This window comes from Ambystoma mexicanum, chromosome 6q (genome assembly GCF_040938575.1).
Source record: "Ambystoma mexicanum isolate Mex_15411 chromosome 6q, UKY_AmexF1_1, whole genome shotgun sequence".
In the NCBI taxonomy this organism is placed as follows: Eukaryota; Metazoa; Chordata; class Amphibia; order Caudata; family Ambystomatidae; genus Ambystoma; species Ambystoma mexicanum.
Genome location: NC_090937.1, coordinates 22,035,384 through 22,056,610, shown reverse-complemented (window position 1 = coordinate 22,056,610; position 21,227 = coordinate 22,035,384).

Below are 21,227 nucleotides of genomic sequence, written 5' to 3'. Positions count from 1 at the left end.
AGACCATATGGTCTACCCATCACAGGTCACGCAAACATACATTTCCCATACCTGATATTCAATGGTTCACAAGTTCAAGTCTTTCACTTTACTCTGGAGGTGTCTTTTTGGCAAAGATGGTGTCATACAATTTCTGTTGTGTGGGCTCATGCAGCCACTCTTGCCAAAGTCAGCAATATATACTAGTGTTCACTGTATGGGCTAAGTAGCCCTTCTCATCACACTCAACAATCAATATTAGCAGGCTGATAGTTCTGCAAGCTCATCAGCCTCTTCCGTTATATTCGATCTTCAAAATATGTAAGCATGAAAGATTAAATGTCCAGCTTTTCACTACATTCGGTATTCAGGATTGCAAGCCTTCAGCTTTTCATTATGTTTGGCATTCAAGATTAAGAGCATCGGCTCAACAGCACCTCCCGGGATGTCCCGGCATCCTGAGTGTCCACTGACACTTACCGGACTGCACCTCAGCTTCTCCGGGTGCTGCCCTCTGCATGTCCCAGCTTTCGTACTGCTCTCCGCCTTCCTGACAAGGGTTCCCAGTCTGGCACTGTACTCCCAGCAGGACTCCCAGGAACCTTGTCAGCATTTTGGAGCTTCGGCTTCTTGTCTGCTCTGCACAGCACTTTTTAGGGTCTCCAGTCCTCCTGCACTTTTTAACACTTCCATAAACTTTCTATAAACTATCTGCAACTTTTTGCACAGTTTTGGTTCATTGATGTTTGTGAACGTCTGACATCATCACAGACTTTCCGTACAATGTCATGTGACCAAACGCGCACGTGCCGCAATGACATTTTCATGAATGTGTACACACTTTGCGAATGGGCCTATGCTTCATGAACAGTTTTAAAGTGCATTTTCTGTCTATCAAGGAGGTTTCAAGCTAAAAGATTACACTTCCATAGTGCCTAGACCCATTCCTACTAATTTTCTATCTGCAATCCAGGAGAAAGCACCTGCTTGTAAGAGTATTGGCACACCTGCTATTTAACATCAAGAATGACATCAGCCAAGGCCATCCCTACTTCCCAAGAGCCACCACTGCCAACACCACCACCATCAGCTGGATCGCCTGGACAAGGGAAAAGGTGCAATGATGTAGAGGAGGATCAAGAGGACAAGGAAGATGAGATAGAGGAAATACCTACCTCCAGCACCCAGAGAGAATCATGGGTGTGGCAGTGCTTTACAAACGTATGAGGGGTACCAAAGGCTCGAGCTACCCATGTTGAATGCATTGAGGTCCTTTAGGGAACCACCTTTCACATTTAAAAAATAGAAGAAAAAAATTATCTTATAGACTCTATCTACTTTAAATTTTTCTGTAAAGTAGTTAGACTCAATAAGATTTTCCAACATTTCCATTAGCATTTTGTACTATGCTAATGGAAATAATGCACTATTGTATACTAACGAAAAAGAAAAAAGCACAGAAACAATGTTCTGTCCCAAATACTTTTCTCTAGCATACAAAAAGGACCAAAATCCAGGGATCTTCATGATTATCGGTGGGCTCTGCAGTCCCCTTTCCAGCCCATGCATCATCAAAATATCCAGATTGCATGAGCACATCATCCCACAGGACAGTACTTCTACCCTTTTTACTGTTATGTTTGTAACACTCCCTCATTGCCTGCTTTCAAACAGTCACACATCTATCCAAAAACTCTGCATGTAACGCTATCAACATATTAAACTTCCACATACCAACTGCCACTTAACACTGTTCTAGAAATCTTTTGCATCTGCATTTCCCTTGCTTATCCCCACACATTGTACACACTGCTGCTATAAATGCACATATGCATTGTGCAGTAAGAGAAGTGCATGAATGGAAGGGGGAGTAGGGATTGGCAAGTGCTGACAGGGGCCCAGAAGGAAAGTGCCAGGGGATGCCAAGGTGGCAGGCCACTGGCTAACTGCTGGAGCAGAGGAGTCCCAAGGGTGGGGTACACAGCCGCCAGGCAGTAGAACCACAAGTTCGGTGCTGAAGGGGGTAGAAAGGTCAACTAGATATAGGGTCTGGAACCTGTGAGGTTCATCAGGGATCAGGCTATCAGTCTCAGTGGCATTGGTATGAGTTCACAGGCAAGCTGTTAAGTGAAACAGGAAACACTCAGTTTTCAGAAGTTTCTGGAACTTAAGGAAGTCCAGTTCAAGTCTAAGAGGAGCAAGAAGACTGTTCCGAAGAGAGGCACTTGCCAAAGAGACAGACATGCCTCCCACTCTCTGTTTCAAAAAGCGTTTGACAAGCAGAGAATTGGAGTTAGGGCTCTAGCAGGGAAGTATTTAGGGAGACAAAGTTGGGGATAGTGTAGTCCCAGCCCCCAGAAAGCCTTTTTAATGATACAGAGGATCTTGATTTTAATTATTGAAGTCACCAGGAGCTAATGTACAGATTATGGGCTGCAGCAATATGATCCCTGGGCTTGAGTCAAAGGATAACTCTTGCAGCCCTATTCTGGATTAGCCAAAGGGGGCGTAGACAACAAAGGGGAGGGTTGAGGAAAGAGGCTGTTGCAGTAGTTCAGGCTACAGAAAACCATGGCTCTAGAGACGTTGAGCTTCTAGAGGAAGGTGAGGAACGGTAGAATGCCTTCAAGAAGGTGAAGCTCTTTACAAGCTGCAATATGTAAGGAGTAAAGGAGAGAGAGAATACTTAAAGATGACCCCAACATTTTTGGCCTCACAGGATGGTGAGAGTAGAGGGCTCAAAGAGGCTGGCCAGAGTGTAGGAGGAAATAGGGCAAAGGTGTCATAATAAGAAGGATCTCTGTCTTACTGGCATTGAGACAGAGATTGTTAGCCGCACACAATGCCTGGATGGCGGTCAGACAATCAGGGATAAAAGATTAGGAGAAGAAATTAGTAGAGGGAAGTTTCAAGTAAAGCTGTGTGTCATTATCTTAAAACTTGAAATGAGAAAAGAAGAAGGACATCAGGGGTTCCAGAGGGACGAGATAGATATTGAGGAGCCACAATAATAGGATAGAACTCTGGGGCGCTGCAAGCAGATAGTGAGGTGGTGCAGTAGAAAAGGCCCAGTTGCAGCTGGGAATGGGGGGGGTGAGGAAAGCAGGTCAGCCAGTCCAGTGCCCGGTCCATGATGCTAAAGGTATCATGTAACTGTTTAATGTGGATAGAATGGTTCATCGTGTGAAAGGCTGAGGAGACATCAAGGAACACTATCCTCAATTGCCCTACTATCATAAATACCATATACACTTCAATTATATCATCCCACCCTCTTACAAATATGGTTAACTCCCCCTAAAATACCTTTAGGGATGGTACCTATGCAAGAATCTCCCACCATCCACACACTCTGCTTCTTCATAGCCATAGCCACAGCCATCTTCATTACCCACAAAATAGAAAAGACTTGCTATCCTGTATTCCTGTACACTTCAACTGCTCCTCCACAACCTCAAAACCTGGTTGGCTAGTCCCCCAATGTCCTCTTTCCATGCCAGGCATCCTTAAAATACCCATACGGCATGTGCAGGTCCACAGTCTACCGTGGTGTCCGCAGCAAGCTCCATATCAACTCCATTCCACCACCCACCCTTTCCAGGCCCCCTTTCAGCCACCCAATAACCTGAAATCTGTTTTCCAGACTTTTTTCCTCACTGCGCTATCCGCAGACACCAGCGGCTCTCCGTGGATCCAACATGGCAGCCATTCCAAAAATTCTGACGCAGCTCACGTCTTTGAGCATCCAATCAGCGGGCATGAATAATGTCCATGCACATCACGCCGACCCTGATTGTTCCATAGGTGTCTGCGAACTTGAATCAGGAAATGAGTCTGCGGACTGGACCCAGGTATTACTGATTTTTTTTGTACCTTCCTTTTGCCCATTTTTAAAAAAAAACTACTGGACGGCTTTACACCAAATTTACAAAAGCATGGTTTTGGGACAAAGCCACCGCTCCTGGCGCATGTTAATTAAAAATCCATCCAGCGGTTTGGGCTGTAGGCTTGAGCACATTTATTTTTCTATTGCATCTATGTGTCATGACGCTCTATAAACGCTGGTCTTGGTTGCGCCGCAGAGGGAGTATTCACTGTGTCCTCCCTACATCTTGTTCCACATCCAAGATGGCCTCCGCATTGCCCCCGCTCTGATTCATACTTACTTTCTAGTCTTGGCGGGATCCCTGACTCGACGCTCGTCAAGCCAGGCTTATCAGCAGTGGGAAACAGAAGAGCCATGCGTCTCTACTCCTTTCGTAGATACTCCGAAGTTCGAATCTAGGTATTCTTTTGTTAGCTTCTACTAAAAACTTACTGATACTTCATCTGAATACTTTACGAACCTCACACTGACACTCACTCGCATTGTCTTCCCAATTCTCTCGCCACTTCAAGACGAGCCAGTGCGGACATCCCCGGCGCTACCCTGACTACCCTCTCTGGCAGTCGAGCCCTGAATGGACACAAAGATGCTCCCGACTTGGTAAGCCCCTTTCCCAAGTCCCGTCGCCGCTCGCTACGTGACCAAACAAACTTATTGTTGTTCCTTTTCCTTCAACTTCAGAGTCCCGACTCAATCCACGCAATCCGTCTGAGGTGCTCTGTGGTCCTTAAGACTACTACGGAAACAGATACAGGTTACACCCTTTTCCTTACTTACATTGAACCTTTCCACTACCTCGTTTCACTTCTGTAATCTGCTATTACCTCTCCTTCAGCCGCTACCAGGGAAGACCACAGCTGGGAACAACCCGTACTCCACCACGCTTCTGAACACTAACTGCTCGTTTCCTGACAACCTGTAAACAACGCACCCGAGTCCAGTTCTCTGACTGTAAACAACGCACCCGACTCCAGTATCAGGGTTTTTTACCCCAGAAGGTTTCCCAGCGGCCTTTGTTTCCTCTTGTACGTATTACACTTGGTCGGAGGACTACAGGCTTTGGGGAGACTTTTCGCATTCAGCTGCTGCGCTTGATCCAGGTTAGTGGGTGTATGAGGAATAATTCTTGGTGATATTGCCTTCCCGCATGACACTATGAGGATTTCCCAAAATTTTAAACCTCCGCCCCTATAACTTTGCTCCAACTGGACAAAACCACACCACACTTTGCAAAATCATTCTGAGGGGGCCATATACGTTTTTTGTGAAGTTTAGTGAGGATTCGTTCAGGGGGGGAGAGTTATAAGCGCCCAAAAAGTGCTCTTTCTATGAGTTGACCAACGTAACCATAACTACAGGGCCGCTACTGCAGGCACTGTAATATATATTTATATATTTATAACACAGTAGGGAAGGGCACACTCTGGTCCGCTGCTCAGTATGCCTATCAGCTATTTGATCTTCTCCAAATTATTTTGTGCTCAACACCTCATTACGGAGGCATTCCTAACTTGCAGTTTTCTGCAGTTTACATGTGATTTCTGCAGGCACTCGGTGGGAGGTCCTCCTGCCCTCCTTCCACTCCTCCAAGACCATCATCAATGTCTATTGGAAGGGCACCGTCTTGGTCCAGGGCCCTCAGCCCAATCTCCTCCTTTTCGATAGGTGTCTCCCGCATCTTATCAACTTCCTTCCTTCTCCTGCTACTCCTACTAGCACCTCTATGGCTACTATGCCACCTCTCACTACCACCTCTGCCCACTTCTGGGCCCCTCCACCACTTCTTCTGGGTATAACTCTAACCTGTACCCCACCCCAGAAGACTTTTAAATGTGGCAACCTGCACCACGTCGCTACTCTCAACTCTCGCTCTGCTGTCAAACACTCCTCTGACATCTGCCAACTCCTCGAAGAACATGTCCTGGATGTCCTCGCTCTCACCGAGACATGGTTCACTGCCAACTGTGTCACAAGTTTCAACACCCCCCCTCCCTGTTGGCTACAAGATCCTCTCCGAGCCCAGAACCAAACGTCCCGGAGGTGGAGTAGCTCTGTTCTTTCCAGAGTGGGTCCAGGTTTCTTTCATACATACGCAGGCCTACTCCTCCTTTGAATGCCTGGTCTGCAGGCTGTCTATCTTTCCAGCCCTCCCTCTGACTGGGACCAGGTTGCCCTCTTCCTCTCTAAGTGGGCTGACCTCTCCTCTTCTCTTCTTGCCTCTACCCCTCAACATCCCTTTCTCTGAGACCTAAACATCCACCTGGGTGCTTCTAATCCCTCCTCTGGGCTCTTCTACAACCTCTGCAACACTCTCTCTCTTCCCATTCTTCGCTCTGGTCCGACACACTTTGCCAGACACTCCTTGGATGTTTTCATCTCCTCACACATCCCCCTCTCTAACCCTCTCACCGCTCTTCGGTCTTGGACTGATCACTTTTGCTTTTCTCTCACCTGAAGCTCTCTGTCCCACAGGCAAAGCCCACCCCGGCACTGCCACCTACCTTCTCAGTCATTCGGCCCATGAAGCATGTGTCAGTGAATTACTTCACCTCTACATTCTCTGCTCCTTCTACTCCTACGTCTGATTCACCCTTTAACACAGCCTCTCTAACCTGCATCTTTCTATCTCAATGCTCTGAACATCCTTGCCCCTGTCATGAGTATCCGTCTGAAGCCTCCCTCCAAGTGCAACTATTGGTATGACTACGATCTTGCTATCCTCGAACGCAAATGCAGGGCAGCTGAGATGAAGTGGAGAGATTTGGGCGCATCCTCTGACAAACTGGCCTGTCGCCTGCTCCAAAGGCAATATAGACTCTCTATCCTGTCCAAGAATAGAGTTCACATCCAAGCCCATGTCTCTGCAGGCTTTAACAGCATGGCTGAACTCTTTAAAATCTGCAAGGAGCTGGCCAATCCATGTGTAGTCTCTACCGCGCCTGTTCCCTCCCAGGCCCACTGCATGGCTCTGGCTTCTCACTTCACCACTAAAACCCAGGTCCTCCTGTCCTCACTCTCCTTATCCTCTGCCTCTACCTCTCTCAGCCTCCCTCTGGCCACCTCTCCTTCTCCTCCTTCTTTCTCCTATTAACTCTGATAACACCCAAGGATATCTCTTGAGAAGCCTGATCTATTAAAGGGTCATCCAAGCAGGTGCCCCCCTGCTCCTCCAGAACTATCAAGGACCACATTGACACCCTCACGCCAGCCGAGGCCGATTTCTGCAATCACTCTTTTGCCACTGGAACTTTCCCCTCTCTCTTCAAGCACTCCCTTCTGCACCCCCTCCTTAAAAGCCTTCTGCTGACCCTACCTTTCCGGCAAACTATCGCCCGATTTCTATTACTCCTTTCCTGGGCAAACTCCTGGAAAAGCTAGCCATCTCCCAGCTTACTCTCCACACTGAATCTTTTGGTTGTCTCCATTACCATCAGTCTGGCTTCAGAGTAGCCAGAGGCACAGAAACTGCTCTCCTGAACACCCGTGAAGATCTGCTCACTAATCTCGATTCAAGCCTTCCTTCTGTGTTCATCGGCCTTGGCCTTTCCTCTGCTTTTGACATGGTCCATCATGCCATTCGGGTCAATCGACTCTGTGAGAACCTGGGCAACATGATCAGGCCATGGAGTGGTTGACCTCCTTCCTCCTGGACTGACCCTCCCAGGTCCAAGTTGGGTCACTTCTCTCCACCACCTCCCTCTCCACATGTGGTGTTATCCAGAGTGCTAAGCTCACACCCTTCAATGTCTACTTGGCCCCTTTGGCCCACCTTACCTCTACCTTCTCCTCTAACTTTTAGTGTTATGCGAATGACACTAAGCTCTCGTTCAGGCTGCCTCCAGGACCCTCCCCTCTCTCGCTTATTCCAGATGGTCTATCCACAATTCAGGATTGGTGCACCTCCAATGATCTCTGCCTTAATGCCAGTAAGGCTGAGATCCTTCTCATTGGGACCCCTGCTCCCACCTTCCCTCTCTCACTCTGGCTGCCCTCCTTGGGCCCTCTTCCTTTGCCTTCCTATGAGGCAAAAAACCTTGGTGTCATCTTCGACTCCACTCTCTCCTTCTCTCCTCACATCACAGACCTTGCCAAGAAGGCCCACTATCAGCTACACCTCCTCAGAGGTATTGTTCCTTTTCTCACTTTCCCCCAGAAGCTCACTGTCTCCAGAGCCCCAGCTTTTTCTTTACTGAACTACTGCAACAGCCTCTTTCTCAATCTGCCTTCCTCTACTCTCCGCCCTCTGCAACAAATCCAGAACAGGACTGCAAGACTTGTCCTTGGCCTCAAGCCCAGGGACTGTATCTCTCCAGCCCTGAAATCTCTCCACTGGCTCCCGGTGGCTGCAAGGATCAAGTTCAAGACCCTCTGCATCATCCATCTCTCTCTCTTCCCTGCTGTTCTACCTGTCTGCTGCACTGACTGGCTGCCTGGCTACCTGGCTATCCTCAGAGTCACACTGAGCACCAGGTTCCTCTACGACCAGTCGCCCCTGCACTGCCTCCAGGTCAACCGTGAATTTAGGGACTGTAACTGTAACCCTACAGTCCCCGTCCTCCTCGCGCTTAACCAGAGCTGTGCTGCCCTGGCTGCACTTACTCAGAATATTGCTCTTCCCCCTTCCCTCTCCTTGGCACTTCTCCTTTCTTCCTCCCCCCCTGCCCTTTGCTTTATCGCAGTTGCACAATCTGAATGACACAAAGCCTAGTAAGATTGTTTGTTCTGTTCTCCCTCTGTTTCCCCTCCCTTGTTTTGTCATCTATAGAAACACTTGTTTAGAGGCGTGTTATAAATGACTTATATCATATGATATCATTTTAACAAAACATTTATTTCAATTGATATTTTTACAGCGCATCAAGGGGCACAAAGTTAAGGTGGCTTTAGTTGAATTTCATTTTTTTTGCTGCGTTAAGTTCTCAGCTTAATGTCCCTGCAATTAAAGTTTTTTCCTTGAATTTCAAAGCCTTTTTACAATGTATTGCTCACCTTAACGTCCCTGCAACTACATTTATTTCCGTGAATTTCCAAGGTTTTGTTATACCATTGTTTTTTCTGCACCCCTGGCCATGGGCTTCGGCTGTGGCCACTGTATTTTTTAGAACACTACCAGACCACTAGCCATTGCCTTCGCCCATGGCCACTGTCCATTTTAGAACGCTGCACAAACCGAAGACCTAGGAAAACTCTAACCTCTGGACCAGTGTATTATTATACCAGCAAACCAGAAAAAATATCCAGAGTAAAAATGTTACAAAAGTGTATCAAAATTTATTTTTAAATGATACAAAAATTGAAAAAAGTGAATAAATCACAAATTATTAGGCACTACACAATTTTTTAGAAAACACAGCAGAGCAGCAACATTATTTTGCCTAAAAAAGGCTAGTAAAAATTACACACACTTTCCATTCATAGTGCAACATTCAAACACACCTCAACAATCAGTGACATTCATACAAAATGTTAAAAACCAGAACAAAAATATTATAAACATATGAGGAGCGCAGTTCATGATTTCTCCCCAAAAAACATTAATTCTTTTATAATTTATACAAAGGACAATAGAAATCATTAAACCAAAATCTATTGTAAAGGTGGATCACAGAAAATAAATATACAGATCGCATCCCTTTGAGTTTTTCTCAGCCGGTTTTGACATGGAGTGTTAATTAAATAAAATCTTCATCAGGAGGAAGATGTAAACATACTGGAATGCAGCAGCTGCTGTGTTAGGTAGATAGGCAATATAAGGTGTGCCATGGCACTTCGGTTTATACCCCAATTGGTCCCAAGATCTTGAAAAATCTCAGCTTTGTTTTAGGGATGTCAAGAAACAGCTACTACTTAATGTAAGCTGGATAATCATAGCCTGCAGGAATAGTCAGGCGGATATGCTCGTAAACCGCGATGCTCCAAATGAGCAGAAGAAATATGAAAAGCTTCGGCACTTCGAGAAGAGACACCTGTACACACCACGCATGCACGTAAGGACGGAAACATGCGACTCGGGAAAATTAATAGTAAATGCAACTTGCGGGACACCCCATAGGCATTTATGATATGATCAGAATACTGTAGTTTCCTGTTATGTCATGTATGGTGTATAAACTTATGTCATAAGCAATGTTTTACGGGTTGTCATTGGCACTGCCCTCTGTGATGTCATTAGTGTGCTCATGCACAGTGCTTCTAAGGGGTAGAGGGTTCAGACTTATGAAGGCACAGCTCCCAACACTTATCTACAGTTTTGTTACATTAAAGCATCCCCTTATCATCACTTCAATTTAAGATTTTTAATTACATTCCACGTTTTCTTTGCACTGAACTGATTCAACTTAACTGTCTCTTAAGTCATATTTGTTTCACATAATGTCAAAATGTTTTCATGCCACACTGTTGTACTTGTGAGTTTCATGTCATATCATCACCAATGTCATATTCAATGTTTATTTTTATTTTAACATTTGTAGCAGCACACCAAGCCCTCTGGCATCTGGGGGCTAGTTACCTAGGTACAGTAACATAGGTGTGCCCAGTCTGAGCCACTAGTTAAAAAAGGTGGTCTTTCGTTTTTTTCTGAATAGTTGGTAATATGTCTCAGACCTTAAGTGGAGAGGGAGATTGTTCCAGAGGTTGGCCACAACAGTGGGGGTAGTTTGAGCCACCTGCAAGCTTCAGTCTGAATCTGGGAGTGAGTAGTCGCTGGCTGTTGGACGATCAGAGGGGTCTGGCTGGCATATATTTCTTGATCCTCTCAGTGAGGTAAGCTTTGTTCGCCAGGCACCGCTGTGCAATAATGACAATTTAAAATTGTATTATTTCCCGGATGGGGAGCCAGTGGACTTAGTGCCTTGACTCAGAGATGTGGTCATGATTGTACAAGTCCAGGGCAGCTCTGAGAGCATTGTTTTGAAAAGACCTGGAGCCTATTCAGGTTTTTGTCTGAGGTCCCACAGAGTAAGGCATTGCAGTAGTCTAACTTGGACAGAACAAGAGCACGGACAAATGAGAGACCTTTGGTGGTCGATAAGAAAGGTCTGCTTGCTCATACGAGCTTTGTCGTGTAGGCTATTGCAGAGCCGAGGTTATTAATTTGTAAGGCCATGTTGAGAGAGGCATTGAGTAAGATACTGTAGGGGTATTTTAATGCACCCCAAAGACACAGGACCACATGAGGTTATTCTTATATTGGGATCATGAGCAGCAAGCTAAAAATTAGACCTGATATGTACTAGGACCCAATTTTTCTACATTAGTGGTATTTTGTTGTTGGTATTTTATTGGTGTTATGAAACTCTGCATAGACCTACCAGGTCACCTGAAGACTCTAATATGGGGAATCAGCTCTTTGTGATTTGCCCCAGTTCACAGTGTTTTGGTGAATCTTGATTTTTACCGTTGGCGGTAGTAAAAATACCTCCTTAGCTGTGTGCTTATCTATATGCCATCACAAGTAATAAGAACACACAATAAATAGACCAAAGCTGATCTAATTCTTATCAGTCACTTTATAAGCAATAGTTCATTATGACATTATACAGATTTGAAAGCGCACATCACTATTTCATATTTTATCTTTTGCAGTGATAGATACTATTCTTTAGGCTAAAACATAACCACAAGCACATTTCATAGTCATTCTTTTCCTGTGATATAAGATTGATATGGAGCATTGGTACACTGAGCTCTTGGTCTCATCATGGCTGTCTCCCCTCAGAGCACCCTCCTTTCTCCACTGCGTCTCTCCCTTTCGGCAGGAAACTCAGCAAACAGCTACAGGCAGCCAAGACAGCTCAATGCTCTGGGAGACAGGCCTTTTGAGAGACAGTCCTCCTCTTTTTCACTCTGCACATCCATTTTTTTAGGCTCTCCCTGATCTGCCCATAAAGTGTATGTTTGTCTGCAGAAAGTGTAAGAAATTCTTGCCTCTGACTGTGATGTCAAATGCCACTCAGACACCCCCTCTGAAAAGTCAAACCTCCTGGAAACTTCCAGAGAACACCTATTTTGCCTGCCACCTTTCCACAGATATTCAGGACAGCAAACGCATGCCAAAAGTTAATTTCTCTATGCTGGCTTCCTGCTGCAGAACATGAACAATGGGGTTTCATTCAGAAGCAACATGTGTATGTTTATTTTTCCAGCCAACATCGCAGGGCCTGTGTTTGCAAATCTCATAAAATGAGCCAATTTTTACTAACAATCTGTACCAATACTCTGCACCAATGAGCTATGGACTGACCTGCCCTTAACATTAGTGTGGGGATAACATTAGTAAATTAGGGGTGTTAGCGATTCATGATTAGTAACTATCAGTCTTCATAGCAACCATGGTGTAGAATTATGATATGCTATGAAACTCAGCCATTATGCAATGCTGAATCCAAACCCCCTTTTTTTGTCACACCAGAGTCTCACACCAGAGTCTCACACCAGAGTCTCACTTTGCTAAAATTCTGAGTTTGCTGAAATTTGGAGTTCCATTTTCCCAACAATACCCAATGTTTTGACTGATATGGTGACAGGGATGTTGTGGCCATCTATCGAGAATAGCCGGTATGCCGCGTCAAGTTTTGAGAACCGGTTTAATGAGCCAACTAGGAACAGCTCAGTCTTATCATCACTGAGACATAGACTAAGTTGGGCCATCCAGGTTTGGATTGTCTGTAGATGGCATTTATGGTGGTACAGTCCTAGGCATAAGAGCCTGTCAGGGGGATGATCATTTGAGTATCGTCCGCATAGTTGGTGAAGGAGGTACCCAAGGAGTCTAGATGGTCAGACAGAGGTTTTATATAAATATTATAGAGGGCAGAGGAGACACATTAGCCTTGCAGGGCTGAGGCTTCGCCTGTGAAGACTTGAAAGGTTCTGTTTTCAAGGAAAGATGCAATCCAGCTAGCTGCTTCTGGATAAACGTGTGCAACTGGTGTCAAATGGTGGCAAAGGGTCTTGTGGGCTGCCAGGTCAAATGCAGCAGAAAGATCAAGTAACATAAGAAGGGAGAGTTTTTCAGGATCATTGGCATCATCCAGTTGATTCTTGAGGTCAAAGAGGGCTGTGACTTGTGTAAAAGCAAATTGGCGGGGGCTGAGGAGGGAGTGATCTTTCAGAAAGGCCTGTATTTGGGTGTAGGCAATTATGTCTAGGATTTCCAGGAGGAAGGGGACGGTGGTGATGGGTCGATCATTTTTGGATATGGTAGGGGCCAGTGAGGTTTTCTTTAAAAAAGGGGTGGTCCAGGATTCTTTGCGGCAGGAGGGGACAATGTTGGAGGCAAAGGAGGCATTGACAATGGCTATGTTGAGGGGGTGAGCAGTGCCAGGACAGGTGTCTCCTTTGCATTATGAGGTCTTAAATGGTGGAAAATTGCCAAAGTGCCGTGCAAAATGGTACGGACCTGGCTGTCATTTTATTTAATTCCCCATGATTAGCTGAAGTGGAATATATTAACATTATGGCAGTTATTAGTGAATAACAATGTTATTGACACAAAACTAGAATTATGCAGGAAGTTGACATGGGAGCAAAAGGGGGTTTCAAATGGAGGATGCAATATGCCTGTGCCAGACTCCTTAACCAATCCATAGAGAGAGACTGGACTTGGGAGGAGAGGGAAGGGTAACTGACCAATTCTGGTTGCTGGAACTCTTGCAGGGCACTGCCCAAAATTGAAATCTTGATGGTGTCATCACTGCTATACAAATACAAAATGGATGCACTATGGAAGAAGGGGAGAGTTTCTGAAATTACCATCAAGAGAGCCGCTAAAACTTAATATCACTATCTGACAGCCACAAGGAAACACCAAAAAGAGATTTGGCTGAGATTGCATCTGGGTGGAGATGTCTCTTGTTTGGAAGGCCCATACGTTGACTGGAACCTATGGTGAAGAGCTGGGGGACCACCCCTGAGAGTTGAGTGACCAGTCCCCTGCCTTGTCCTCCCAGAAGGTCCTGAAATGCAACTGGCTTTCCTGAACTTTAAACCAAGGTTTTAAAAGTAGTAGAATTGTGCCATTTGAAACCAAAAGTTGGGGAATTATGCTTGCCTTACATTTTTTCCCTTTAAAGAGGGAAGGGGGGTCAAAAGTATGTAGATCCTTGCCTATTTAATTAAAATATTAATTGAATGAATTCCCCATTTGGCGGAATGCCACAGAATGATTTTTGTTAAAATTTTAAATTAACAAAGCTCATTCCCAGTGTGCAGTGAAAACTATAGCCTGTAATTTAATTGGGCAATCTTTCTGTTCAACTTCCCCAACACAGGCCTTTAAGTGGGCGGGGTCTGAAATCCAAATGACTCAACTCATCCCAATTGTTGCTGTCCAGCCGTCCCAACACAGGCCTGTAAGTGGGGAGGGAGGTCTGAAATACAAAATTCTCAAATCATTCCAATTTATGCCATCCAGCTTCCCGAACAAAAGCCTTTAAGTGGAAGGGGTCTGAAATCCCAAATTCTAAATCAGCCCAATATTTCTGGCCGACTTCTCCAACACGGACAAAAGTGAGGGGGGTCTGAAAACCCCACTGCTAATTCACCATGTGGCTGTTAAGTATGCAGAAAAACCAAAATTGGGCTGCACTGACACGTAATTGTTTTTGTTTATTGGTTAGTTTGAATATTTCTGGAAGTGAAATCTGTAGAAAGTAAAGAATTGTGATTTGTGTTCTTCCCAACCCATTTGTGTGATTTATTTATGTTGAGGGAAGTTTATTGTGTTGTGCCATGGATAAAGTGCTGTTTGACATTTGAGTCTGATTTTCTTAACATCTAAAACTAAATCTCTGAAGCGCTTTGAAACAAATTGGGTATAGGCGCTATATAAATAAACTATCATATCATATCTTTCCTGTACACCGGCTTGGTTCTTGGCTCATTAGTAGCTCAGGGGGGGATGCAAGGGGTATTAGATGAATTGGAGATAGGGCTGAATAAAGAACTGACATTAAACCGTTTATTGTGTGACACCTAGATGCAGAACTTCTTGTGTTGAGGGTGGCCTCTCAATACATCATTACAAATATGCCCTTCCATGCAACTTATTGCAGGCCGCTAAGGCGAGTGCTATAGGCGGGGGAAGGATCATTATCTGAAGCAGTCATTACTCCTGTTAAGGAAAAAAAGAGGGTCCAAATAAAACAAATCTGCCATTTCAAAAATGACCACGAAACAAATAATTCTTAGCAGCCACTGTTGTAGCAGTAGCCCATTTCAAAATGGCCACCGAGTGAATGCTAGGCGACTGCAGCATAGAGAAGAATGAAATCCTAGGAAACTGTGAGCAGGAAAAAGCTAGGAGAGGCTGGCATAACTGTCGAGTTTTTGTAGGGCAAACGGTTGACGCAGACAGCAAGGGGTTAGGAGTCATTCTAAACCTTCCAGCCATCACATCATTTGTTTTGCGCAGACAGGGTTATGATCAGGGTGAAAGAGAGACAGGCAACCGAGACTGCTGAGAGTTACAATGCTTGACATGCCGTATATAATTGAGTTTATAGACAGTCTTCTATAATAAATTCTATAACGCTTTTTAGAGGAAGGAATGTCCTAGCTGTTAGAGAGACATTGGGCCTCATTACGAATCCGGCGGTAGGTTGCCGACAGACTTGTAACATTTTACCGGCACCTAGCTTCCCGGTGCCACTGGGACATTACAAGTCCCGGCAGACCAGGAAGCTAGGTGCCGCTAAATGTTGTTGCCCATTCCCGTGAAGTCCATGGGAATGGGTTCACGGAAGCACCGGCACCTTTGCGTAGGGTGCTTCCGTGACTGCTCTGCCTACCGTGGCCGCTGCACCTGGCAGGGTCAGACCTGTCGGGATCAGCGGCTCCGGCAGGCAGATTCAGAATGTGGCAGTCCGGAAACAAAGGTGCTGCTGGGCTTTCCGGCACCCTTGTTTCCAGACCGCGACTATTGTAATGAGGCCCATTATCAGAATTGGGCTTGAACTGTAACAAGAATCAATTCTCTGATTGGCCCAAACTCTTTGAAGCATTGTCTTCCCCCACAGCATCTGCTTCAACACTTTCGAGCTCAAAACAAAACGTGTAGCAGACTATTCAGAGCAAGTCATGTTCCAAGCTAAAAGACTTCCCCGATTTTCGCTATTAAGAGGGACACATTTTTTATAGTTATTTACTGTAACTTCACTTCATTAGTGCAACATACATCATTTCATTTTTAAATGATGCAGCCTTTTATAAAAACAGGTTTGAAAGAAAAAGTAAACGTTCCCTTTTTTCCTGGTGCAATAATCCCTTATCTCTATTTGATGTAAGAAACGTTCAAGCACAAATGATCTCCGCTTAGTCCTCTGAAACCCTTCCTGGGCTTCTGAAGTCAACATTTACGGTACTAAAGTTTAATCAATCCCATAAAATGTTACTCAGAAAATGACCCCCGGTGTTATGGCTGAAGTACGTCTCCTACATTAAAAAACACTTTCAATGCAGCAGGAATGGTGGTACCGAAAAGGAGAGGTAATAGGAACATGGCGACACAGGGAAGCGGGGAGGTAATAGGCGAGAATATAAGAGAGGGGTCATTAATATGGTGGGGGGAGCAAATCCAATTGCAGGTGGCTCCCCAAGGAGCTGCATGGATGAAAGGATGCCCTCTATGAATTGGAATCTTCTGGAAGATTTCCAGTCGCGGCTGTTCTCTAGAATCTCAGAACGGATGCAGGTGGGTCGCCTGCCCAGCACAAATAATGTCAAGCAGCACGTTCATTTTTATCTGAAGAACAACATGACAAGTCACTTGGAGTGTTATGGTTAATTTAAGCAACACTACTCCACATGTTTAAAGGGAAGAGACAATTCATGCTTGAGTATATTCTTCTTGCCAATGCCATCAATTTTTTCTCCTAAGGCATGGGCTGGGTGTGCATTATGTTTTTAATTTAATTCAACAGCAATCCGTCGGCAGCTGCTGCCAAGAAATGTCCCCCCTGTGAGGTAGTGATAAACCACAAATTAAGAATTGATCTCAATCCTGAAAGACTGCGGAGCCTACTGACGCTTTATCCTGAACTCACAATAATTAAGTGAATGAGTGAATGTACTTATGCCCTTGGAGGGAGGGAGAGACACATTTTAATTGCTGCACCACACCAAATTGAAAAACTTTGCGGTCAATAATAGATGGAAGAAGTTTGCTCACTTTTCCCAGCTGATTAAAGGTACATGCTTTGAGAAGCCAATCTCTTCTGACGTGAGGACTGGAAGGGAGTGCTTTATTTATTCCAATGAGAGCAATACTCTATCTTTAACTTAATGTGATATGCAATCGAATTTCGGCGGTGACGATGAAAACATCTAAAATACAACTAGTACAATTTCTCCATGTGTGCACATCAAAACATCTTGGGCGGTTTTAAAGAAACATTGCATCGGTGCAATTAGCACTAGGTCAAAAATTGGCCTAGTGCAAGAAACATATTCTGCAAGCGGATTTTTTTTAACCAATTTCGCACTTGTGCTAGGATTGGGGCAAACATTATCCTTTTCCAAAAATGCATTTAAAGCATGTGTTTGTTGTACAACTGACGTGTTTGCCCTGGTGCCAGTTGTACTTGCATTGATACAAATGAATTGTAATAACACCCCTTGCACCTCCTTCCTCTTTTGCAGAGAAGGTTGGTGTGCCTTCTGGCAATGTGTGGTGCTGGCAGTGCGCTGAGGGTGCAAGCAGGTAAGTGAAGTATAACATGTGTATGTACTGTTCTTGTATGTATGTGTACATGCATGTTTGTGTGTGTTTTATATGCATGTCTGCATGCAAGGAATAGTCTAAATGCTGTATGAATGTGCAAATGAATGAGAGTGTATGTTGTATGTCTGTATTTGAATGAGAGTGCATGTGATATGATTGTGGCCCTGCATGTTTGAAGAGTGAGTGGGGTTCTAAATGTATAGCGGGTGGAAAGGGCTGCTGGTGGCATGACACCTTTTACTGTGCATAAGGTTAAAGCAAGCATTTATTTATTTATTGAGCATGTGTAAGGCGTCTATACAGCAGAATAGTGTTTCAAGAGAACATGATAAGTGTTATTATGTGGTTCTACTGGCCTGCATTGGGGGTGCCAGTCTGGTCATATATTCTTACATGGCAATTTGTACTGTGCATCAAGGGTAAAGCAAACATGATAAGTGTTATTATGTGGCTGGACTGGATTACATTAATGGCACCCATCTGGATATAATGCCTTACTGTGGCATAGAATTTTTTACTGGGCATCAAAGGTAAAGCAAACATGATTAGTGGTATTACGTGGCTAGACAGGCCTACATTGGTCAAACTAGTCTGGCCATATATACTTACTGTTCCACATCTATTCGTAGACACCCTTTTAAATGTGTGTACTTTGTTCATGCACTGTTGATTGATATGGTTTGCCCATTTGAAAAAAATGGGGGGGTTCCCCTATATCTGCACTTTAGCCCACACCATAGCCCCACACACCCCACCCTCCACTCCTCTATCCCCATATACACATTTACATATACACATGCATGTAATTGATCGATTCTGACCAAAAGTGCACAAAGTGCACATGTTTTAACAGGTGTCCACAAATAAAACTATTACGCTTCTTAATGTGGTATAGCATTTTTCACTGTTCATCAAGGATTAAGTAAACATTATATGTATTATTATGTGGCTTGTCTGTCCTACATTGGTGGCACCAGTCTGCATATACTTTCTCATTTTTACTGGTATCTAGTGTAAAGCAAATATAACTGTTATCACAAGGCTGGACTGGCCTACATTGGTGACCCCATTCTGTATATATTTACTTACTGTGGACTTGTCTTTTTTACTAGGTATCAAATGTAAAGCAAACATGATCATTGTTATTATGTAGCTAGAGTGACCTATATTGTTGACACCCGTCTGCCTATACTTTACTACTGTGGCATGGCTTTGTTTGCTGAGCATCAAGTGTAAAGTGAACATGTTAAGTTATACTACACAACTAGACAAGCCATTTAGTCTGCATATACTTTCTTACTCTGGGATTTTTTTCTACATTGCATCACGGGTTAAGAAAATAGGATACGTGTTATTATGGGGCTAGCTTGGCCTAGATTGGTGGTGCCAGTCTGGAAATTCTTTCTGACTGTGGAATTGCATTTGTTACTGGGCATCAATGATAAAGCAAAATTGTTATTACATGATTATACTAGGCTACATTGGTATGACCAGTCTAAATACATTGCCTTATTGTGGCATGCCATTTTTTACTGGATGGCAAAACAACTGGAGTAAGTTCTTATATGGTTATACTTGTATATGTTGGTACAGGCTGCATAAAAATGTATGGGCACAACCAGCATGAACATTCATTTGAAAAACATTGGAAAATGCTCCTGGACACTGTTAGTAACTTGCACTGTTAGTAACTTGCATGTATTAGACATTTTCATATGCTACCATTCAAAACGATTGCAAACTGTGTGGCCTTTGATACAATTATTCACAGAAAGTGTGTTGTAAAATGCACCATTTAAACCATAATTTAAAAAAAAATTGGGGGGGGAACCCCTAATACCCTTCTCGTTTTTTTTTTGGGCTCCCTCGCTTCGCTCAGTTCCTTACACATATTCCTAGCAAATATTAAGCCCCTACAATTCAGAAATTCACTAGCCATCACTACTAAAGAGCAGTAAACATACTCTAATAGATAATAAATAAAAATGATGTCAATACATGCGGTAACCTTAATGAACAGTACGTTCAGACCATCTCTGTTGTAGAAATATTGTTCTTGCAACAAAAATACACAATTTGCCATTTTGAAATAAGGAACAACGATTTGAACATATGCAATGGATATCAACATCCCCATAAAATGTAGGCAATTGCAAATAGCAATGCATGTACTGCATGAAGCTCACTAGAACTAATATTCTATTGACTGGGGTATGTTCTCATCTATCGTTGTCACTCCACATATTGCAAATTTGCAAAAACCCTTGAAAAGATTTCTAAAATCCCAATCATCAGAAAAGAAAATGTTACATTAGCATAAGTGTAAGGGGTTCAGACGAAGCATACTGTGACATGCACAACATGTCTGCTCTATTCGCTCAATAACTATTAAACAAGAGTAATACATCTATCTGCTTTGCCGTCACGTAACATGAACACTAGTCTGTTTTTACGAGTATTCTGACCATGTGCCTTATACGAATGCCATTGTGTCTTTCAACTGGAATTTAAAATATTATCTTAAAAATAAGGATGACATATGACATGTCATCAAGACAAGTGTTTTTTTCCTGTTTTTCATGTAATGAAAACACATATTTTTGAAAACCATAGGGAATTGGTGCAAGATACAGGTTCTCTAAAATAAACCTGTTTTTTCTATGGACAATATGAATTGCATTTGCTATGAAAAGAAATTAGAAAAGGAGACACACACTTTATAAAACTACAGGGTAAGATATATCTTGGTACACAAAAATATGTAAATCCATTGTCTCGTCTCTAAACCTTCATCTTTAAATGATCTAACTAGTTAGTTCAACTAGAAAATATTTTCAGCCTTGTTGCATGCCATAGAGTTCCACCAAATTCTGAAGCGGGAAAACAGTGGAGAACTAGACAATGGGCAATGGAGTAACGTGGTTTTTATACCAAGATACTTTGAGGGACACAATACAATGACCTCAAAGTTATTCTTGTATGATCAAGATACCCAGTACCGTTCTTGGGTTTGTGGTGAGCGTTTTCCTTATATGGGTAACAGAATTGAGGAGGAATGTTTGCTGGTACTGGATAGTGGTGGCTGTTTCCTTCTGAGTAAAAACTGTGGGATGTACTAACCGCTATTTTAAATATAGACATCCAATAACCATTAGTTGAATTTTTAGCTCAGAGAATACTGAATCGTCCAAAAATGTCGCCCTCATTTGTGCGCCCCCGCAGTTACTGTGACTTTGGGGCACACAAAATGAGGGCAACATTTACTGTCCCCCTCTCTGCTTGGGCACCGTAATGGGAGTCGGGGGTTGTGGGGGTGTCCCCCGCTTACCATTTTTGTCAGCGGGGGACACAAAAAAAAAAAACCTGCGGCGTCAGCTCTAACCCAAGTTAGTGGGAGGAGCTGATGCCGCAGGGATAGAAGGGTGCAGGCGGCACACACAGAAGTGTGCTGCCGTGAAAGGTAAATTGGGGGTTGGGGATGGGGGGTAGGAAGGGAAAAGCAGGGCGGGGAAGCGGGCACAGTGGTCTATACGATCACTGTGCCGCGCCGTAACTTGAGTCGGCATTTCGGCCGTCTCAGTTATGGGCGGCGCAGTGATCACATAGATCCGAGAATACTGTGTACTATTATTATGTATG